Raw genomic sequence first — 8,617 nt, 5'->3', positions numbered from 1 at the left:
TGAAGCGGCAGCCGGCAATCAGCTGAGTCAGGCTGCTGCGCACCATCGACGACACCCTGAACGCCACACACACACTTGATATGAACTACTGCCGACACTCACACACAACACTCTGAAACCGCACACGACTGAAAAACGGAGCGCTCCAGGAGGCGCTACGATTACCGGCACCGAGACACGAGGTGCACGCGTTAAAGAGTAGGCGGCCAGTTTAGAGCGCTAAGCTAGATAGAACGGCAGCGCGGTAGACTAAGCGGGAGTGCGAGCGAGATAGACTAATTAAGGGGAAGAGAGAGCGAGATAGATAGATTACTAAAGGCGCGCCTATAGTTGACTCAAAATTACGATATTTATTTGTACGCGTATGCGAATTAATTGTAAATAAATGTAAGGCGATTTAAAACTTGTTTTAAATTTAGAACTGACTTAAATTAAATGCATTAATTATAATTGAACCGTATCGTACGGATTAAATAATGTATGTAATTTCGCACGCTCTTATATATACTTGAAAGCGATAAGCCGCGCATTTATTGAAATTAATAGCTAGCCGATGAAATTTGAAACTCTGACGAAATTTGTTGATGACGTCACGACCAATAGGCAAATCATTAGGATATTTGATTTCCGTCCTCATCAAAATTCCGACAAGAGTAGGGATGAATCTCTCTCTTAGATTAAATGCTGACCGACCTAGTGGGGGGTGAGAGAGGGTAAAAATTGATGCGTAATAGATAAGACGAGGGGCGCTGTTACCTTCTTAATTTATATATTGACCAATAACGACACACTCGGAGGGCGCTACCGATATCCGAATTTACATATCGGCCAATAATAGTGTTTCTTCTCGGAAAGAGGAGAGAATGAGAGATCTTTGACCGCGGAGAACCGTTTCTCTTCCATTTTGCCACTGGATCTCGCCAAGGACAGTTCCGAGCGTAGATAGCAAATCGAGCATATTTCTTTGTGAAGGATTTATCGCCGCATTATTCCCAAGTAAGTAGTTGAAGTGTGACTGACCTTCGCGAATAGTTAGGGCACTAGGATACGAGTAGACCGTAATTCGCCGAGGCGTGTGGATCCGTCGCGGTCACGATTGCGAGTTCTGACCGAAGCGCGTTGACCTTCCGCCATTTCAGTGCGCGGTGTATGGCTTTACGAATAAATGAAGTTAACTTGATATTGCGTTCCGGTAATTTCACCTAAGTTCCAATATTTTCCTCTGCCAATTATTTTCAGCCGCGGACGGAATATTATAAGTGAAATTTGAATTAATTTTCTCTTTACGGTAACGAAACGTACGATTCGACGAAACACGACCTGAAACAAAGGAGTGAGAGCTAAGCGGCCGGATATCCTCTGTGGTTCTGCTGGAAGCAGGATATTGGATAAAGGATTGATTTGAACGAGAATGTCAGGACAAACATCGTCGGGGCTCTAAGTAAATTTTTCAAGTTTCGAACAGTTTTGGAATTTTGAAATTTCATCGCCCGCTCTGCGCAGTCGCACGGCGGGCAATTCTACCGACGAATTCGCCGTTGACTCGATTTTCCAACGATCACTGTAGGTAAGGGCAGTGATCTGACACCCTGCTACCAAAGTTAGGAAAATCACGTCCAACGAAAATTGGTGTTAGCGATTTTAGCTGGTGAGGCCTACGCCCCCCGAAATCCCCTTTCACAAATTTCACTTTTTTGCAGCATTCTAATGAATAGTAAAAGACACTCAGAGCATCCATCAACCACTCCAAACGTTTACTTGAATTAATTATAAAAGATATTTTTGAATTTACAAAACTGACTTCAGGGAAGGACGTTAGGGAGTCGGTGGAATGGTACATTCCTCGTGATTATCTCTTCAGTAAATACTTATAAAATGATAAATTTACTATTTTCTATCCATAAATATTATTTTCAGATGAAATTCATTCCGTTAAATAGGTGATATATGCCGCAACTCTTATTCAATAATCACGAGCGTCGCGGTATTGGTGTTAAAGAAAATATCTGGCCAGCAAAGAGATTTATCAGCGAAAGTTGATTATCAAAAATAATGACCTTCTCTAAGCTTTGAAGAATGTTGTTATAAAATATGCTGATAACATTGAAAAATATTGCATAACAATATCAAGTCGGGTCGAGGAAGCATTCGATTATACTGTTAGTTCGAAGTTTTCAAGAAACATAAGAACCAAAGCGCAAGTGAGTCAGGTGATTTTAGAATAGCAGCGACTGTTCTGAAGAAAAACGAAGGTAGATGTCACATGCCATTGATCTTAAAAGTACTCGATTAAATATGAAAGTTACTTCATATCTAAAGAAAGACTGCGAATCTTTTGGTGCGATGCGTTCGAAGAGAGTATATAAGAATTATTTTATTTTTCATTATAATAAAATGATTTTATTAATGCATTACAAATGTTTATATTGTTAACATATTATTGAAATTCGATTGATTCATAACATTAATTAAGGAGAATGAAGTTAAAAAATATATTGTTGAGAACTCGAATCATAAAATTTTTCAAGAACCAAAACTACAGTAATAATGTTTTTCCGAATGAGCGATCTGATAAACCAGGAGACTAAAGTTTTCTTTTAATTGCTCGAGGCAGTTCGTCCAACCAAGGTCGACCAGCTGATGGCAGTATTGGACTAAGAGCTGTTAAGACGTCAATGAATTATTGTAATAAGAAAAACACTTGATTTATAATGCGGAACCGCATATATCATTTACTTACTAAATCGGAAGCCGCACGAAAAATCTGCGACACAGTTTCGCTTCCTTTTACCCTCCACTATTCAACAAATGTATCTTTTTAATGTTAGTAAGCGAAAAAAGTGAGATTGAAAATTATTGCAATGTCACGATGTATGAACTTATATCAGTAGATTGATTTTTTTTGCTATTCTTTACTTACCGGTAAACACTGCCGACGCAAGGATAAAGAAAAACACCACGTAAAGTATGAATTTCATATCGATACTAATTATCAACAAAAATTCTTTAATCTTATTTACACTCAAGAATTTATATTTCCGCGTACTACGTTTCACTGTAATAAATGATCATGCTTTTATACTGCCTGACTCCGCCTCTTTCGTACAATATGTTTTAAGTTCGCATACATACATTATCATACAAATGAAGAAACAAAAAAATATGTCTCCGCAACTATTTCATTTAAAATTCTTTATACTTGATATATGAGGTAGATTTTAATTTGACGTTCACGTACACATGCTGTAACAAGTTACCGTCCACTTGAACCAACAGTCATACACTACTATTAGATATATGTGTAATAATAAACTATGATGCCAATAAATTTACATCTGCCATATCTTGCTACGTTCTTTAATAACTTTTTCCCAAGATTTGTATAACAAGAAAACAGCAACACCAGCTGTATTGACTTTAAGTATAAATAACAGCTTGAAACATACATACTCGATAACCAAGAAGAGTTTGTAACAATAATACGCGATTACCAAGTTTTTATTGAAGCACTTTAATTAACTGGAGTAATAAGTTTTTGGACGCTTGCTAGTAAAAAGGGTGAATCGAAACAAAATAGACAATTGAACCATAATTCTTTAAACTACCAGTGGATTGTATTCAGACCGAAAGCTTTCTATCAGAATGATATTCAATGCAAAATTTTGGTTCAAGTTGCGTTCTTTTAGCTAATCCGCCTGTTGAATTTTTATTTCTTAAGTTGAAAGAAATCATGTTCATTCTGATGCAAACGATATTTGACTGCTTCGCCGACACCGGCAACGATGTGCGCTGCATTTTCGAATTTACTTTTAAATGAATTCTGACATTGAAGATATAGAGCATTAGCGCTCGTTGTGTTTATCTATTCAGTCACTGCGTTCATAGGTACAGCGGCTAATTAAGATTTACTCGCAAGTTCGTTTAATGATATATATTTAAATTCTTTCAAAGTGTTTAATCCCTTTCAAGAGCACGATTTTATTCGTAGTATTTTATAACGTATTATTATAATTACAATACATTCATTGATTTTTAGGTAAGAACAACCTGGATGAAGCTCAATCGGCCTTATATTGGTTGCGAGACTGGAGTACTTCCGACAACGTAGCATTAGAATTTTATGGATGGAAAAAAAACTTGCGCGAAATTATTACACCATGTCAGTTTCCCAAGCATAGTGTATTTCTTAGAAAATAAAATCAGTACTTATACGTGCAAATCATTTTACGACGAACTGTTACTGATCAGTTCGCTATTTACTTTACATTATTTCACAATCATCAATGTCTTACTACGCCTATTGATATTCATGCGGCGGCATAAATTTTCGATACAATGCACATTCTAGTTTGCATTTTCTCCATAAATCACAATGGTAAAATTAAATCGGCGTATATTTCACTTATTAGTGCTTTTTCAGCTTTAGTTAGCTCATCCACGTACTTTTGCTGTTGAAGGGGTGCATTAGAATATTTATTCTACATAAGGCATGTCAGTGAATAACATCAATAGCTCCGATGTTGTCTTAGACTTTAACGTCTGCTGATATTGACAACATTGTTTATACATTGAATCCTAAACTATTTTCAAACAAGTATCGAAATTCCAACATGGGAATTGGTTTGTTCATCTTTTCTATCACTGGTACAATTATGAATAAAATGTTTCTCCTTGATGCAAGCGTTGACGTTAGCTGGTATTTTCATGTTTTTTTTGTTTGCTGAAACTAAAAGGAAAACATTAGCAAAAAATACAAGCACGTTATGATTGGGAACGCAATGAGAAACTTGATGAAATGCTACAGAAGCGAGATACTTGAGAATGTTTTAGATGTATAAACACTTTACATTCTCAATGAACCTAATCACTTTTTCGAATAAGGATGAAGATTATTTTTTATGTTGCTTAGACACTATTCATAAACATCAAAGCATTAATGATCTAAATATAATTTTAATGCCTGCTGAATAAGTTGACTAGATTCCACTGATATCAGTTACTTTTTTATTCATCAATAAATTTTTATTACAAGTACAGTAAATCTAGAAGTGGATCGATGTAACTGACAAGCCATCAATTTTGCACATAATTATTGTATACATATATATACTGTTGTGCACAGTAAATAGGCGTAAACCGGTATAAATCAACTCTTACACTATGTTACTGTACACAATAGCTTATTGGGTTTACTACCACATTTGGGTTATTAGTTAATTTTTCTTTAAATATGTAGAGTCGAAATCACTCTTATTATGTGTATAATAATTATGTGCATAACCAACAGTTAGCCTACAAAGAATGTTGACTGGTGTATAGCAATTATAATTTTTTCCACTAACGTAAAATAGTCTTAGCAGGAGTTCTTAAAAATTTTCTATGAAAAATATAACACGTACGCGCACGCGCGCGCGCACATACACACACACACACACATACAAAATTTGTTTTCTATTTTTTATGATTTTATTATTTATTTTTGGTTGACTCAACATTAAAGACTAGAACATATGGATATTATATTTCATTTGTACGTATCCTACCATAGTTTGGTAATGATATCTATTATATTACTTCCTCAACTTGTTGCCTGTAAACTATAATATCTTATAGTCGCTTGCATCTGGCAGCTTTTAAACTTCTTCACTAGTTTCGCAAATTTTATCAAGTTTTTGTATTTATTTAAATTTTTAATAACGTTCCAGCGTTTTCTCTCTCAATTTTGCATCTAATGTAGTAAAAGATTAACGACTTTCTGTTAAAAACAATCGACACGATTGTATCTGCACTTCCACCAGTTGAAATAAACATCAGTGATGAATACAAGTTAGAGTTAAAGACACAAAATTGAAATTTTTCAATATTATTTCATATTTTTTAAAATCCGTTGACACATTATCACGGTTTTTATAGAGACGTCACTTAGACATTGGTTAAAATTAAATTTCTCAACATCAGAAACCTTACTACTGCCGAGATTTTTGATACTGGAACATGCATTGACATTTTTTTAAATGTAAGAAATTCCATATTTGCTGCTTTGTTTTCTAGACACCGCACTTTTGTCATTCAGAAAAGAACATAACATTTCTTAAATAATCATGAATTTTTCGTACTTCTAATCCTGTCTTCGTAAATCAATAATTTTTATTTTCATTACTGTGTATGGATAAATAATTGCTTTTAATAGTCCGAAAGACCTAATTCAGCCTTTCCTATCAATCGAAATATTTAGATGTATAATTTATTAACAGAGTAACAAAGTAAAATAAAAGAGCTGCCCAGATTTAGAACTAAAATACATTGTACAGAATAGATTTACTATCAAACGAAACTTCAAATGAGCTAGAACAAAGAACTTGGAACAGACCTACACTCATTAATTGTCAATAAGCATTGACTTATACTTTTAATTGACGATCTATTAAACGATGATTTGATCAATTGAGAGATTGATATAATTTAAGAATTTTTCGAAACGTAGTGTTATACTTAATAACTTTATTTCGCTTTACCAAACTGCTCCAAAAGTAATAAATTATTAGGCTCCAAAAGAACAAAAAGAGTGTTACTCAATATGCACCTCGGATCAATCATACTCAGCTAAGAGTTCTATCACATTATCAATAAATTAAATTTATACTTTCTTAGTATTATTGATGATATAAATGTAATTATTTTTTATTATTATTTCTTATAGAAAATTTCCTAATTTTCTACAGGGCAACGTACTTGTTATACTTAATATAATGTTAGATTATGACAAGCAAGTACCCTTAAACAAACATTTTCACAGAGAATAAAAACATATTAGTTAATGAATTAATTTCTAATATCATTATCTTACAAATGAAGTCAAAAAATTAATGGAGATTATTTTTTTCTTTACCTTATAAAGCAAGTGGTTTGAATTATATTAGATTTTTTAATTATCTGTTTCACTTATCAACCTCAACAGAAAATAAAATCTTTAATTAAGTTATGCAATGAATAAAGAAATAGCGTGAATAAAAGAAAGTTAATACATCATTTATTTATTCAATCTAAAATCTTATAAAAAAGAAAAAAGTAAAGTAATTAATAAATAAAAGTTTATCAACAATCTATAAAATAAATAAGTCTTATAAATATAATTTACATAAAAGCAAACAGTTACAAACAATAGCATCAAGTGAGTGAACAGCGCTAAATATTGTAGTTAACAAAGCTGTAATCAGTCTTGTGAAATTATAAGCAAATGCTCAATTATGCTTTTCTTGGTGTTAAATTTAATGTATTGTTCAAGCTCTTACTTAATTCTTTAGTCAATTTTTTTTCAATTTTTTGACTTACATGAGACGATAGACCATCCAGAGCTGATTTCAATAACACCCCACCTAAACCACTACTCAAATGATTACCATTATCCCCTTGTGAATTTTGAGCTTGAGGATACCCATAATAAGTACTTGAAGGTGGATAGTGAGGTTGTTGATGACGACCACCACCTCCAAGGACCCCACTTAGAGCTTCACCAAGAAGATTAGTTTGAGATTGCGGTTTGTAATTAGATTGTAATCCCCTTGCTGCTCCACCTACAAAATTTAATCATATTTTCTTATTTCTTTACTTTAGTATTATTTTTATAAACAATTTCTCAGTTAAAAAATGAGTTCATAGTAAAATTTTGAATAAATTCCAACCTTTTTAACATAATGTAAGTCTTATACATTAAGATAAATATACTTTAAAAAAATTAATTCAAATTTCAAATACATTATTCTCATTGTGATGTTCGTATCACTTATAAATAAAATAATTCGAACTCTCGTAATCTAGCTAATGAGTAAGAATTTGTTTCCAATGATTTTACTCTAATTGTCAAGAAAATAGATAAATGAATCAAATATAATAAATAAGTAAATCAAATATACATAAGTAATTGCAATATATCGAGGAAAGTCAGACAATGCCCTAGTTTCTTATGGTGCGAATTGTCCCATAAGCAGAGCTAAAGTCTTTCTTTGATAGGATATAATTCGGCCCAAATTTCTTATAGCGCGAGATGTTCTATAAGTCGAGCTCAAATTATAAGGAAAGGATAGTCTTGCTTAGTTAATCACAATGAGAGAAAGAACTTAGGTATTAATCCAAGTTTATTCAGACTCATGCGCTCACCTTGCAAGGCTAGAAGTGAATGCTAGCCTGTGCAAAGGTGGGCCTATTTATACATAGATTTTCCCGCTTATTTTTGCAGGAGAGATTTCATCGAAAATTCGAGAGACATTCGCGAATTTTGAGAAATGATTTTTCTTAATTTACAAGTAAATAACCATTATTATTAAGTTTTTAACACATGTAAACTTTACAGAATTAGTTATTTGTTGATTTTATACAATATGTAATTATCGCCAATAGTGTCGTCAAAAGTTATTAACTAATAAAGTTAATTAACGTGATATTACATTATTTACAATGGAAAATTATTAAAATTTCATATAACTTTATAGTTGATTAATTTTGGAAGTATTTTCCAAAATTAATTATTTAAATTAATTAATAATATTTGAATTATGACTAATTTTTCATATTTGTAACGGTTTTTTCTAATCTTAATATGCGATTATTAGATTAATTA

The 8,617-nt window shown here is 32.7% G+C and overlaps 1 long non-coding RNA gene across 1 annotated transcript; it reads right to left on the bottom strand.

Annotated features, from left to right (window-relative positions):
• Nucleotides 1-2,437: 2,437 nt before the first annotated feature.
• LOC131671352 (uncharacterized) lies at nucleotides 2,438-3,589 on the bottom strand. Its single transcript, XR_009302531.1, has 3 exons — nucleotides 2,921-3,589; nucleotides 2,741-2,797; nucleotides 2,438-2,661 (listed from the first exon to the last, which is right to left on the bottom strand). It is a non-coding gene; the product is annotated as an uncharacterized LOC131671352 (long non-coding RNA).
• Between the last annotated feature and the right edge of the window lie 5,028 nt (nucleotides 3,590-8,617).

This window comes from Phymastichus coffea, unplaced genomic scaffold, assembly GCF_024137745.1.
Source record: "Phymastichus coffea isolate CEN01 unplaced genomic scaffold, Cenicafe_Pcof_1.1 PCOF00124, whole genome shotgun sequence".
Classification (NCBI taxonomy): domain Eukaryota; kingdom Metazoa; phylum Arthropoda; class Insecta; order Hymenoptera; family Eulophidae; genus Phymastichus; species Phymastichus coffea.
The sequence above is the reverse complement of the archived record's forward strand: the minus strand, read 5'-3'. Positions and strand labels throughout refer to the sequence as shown.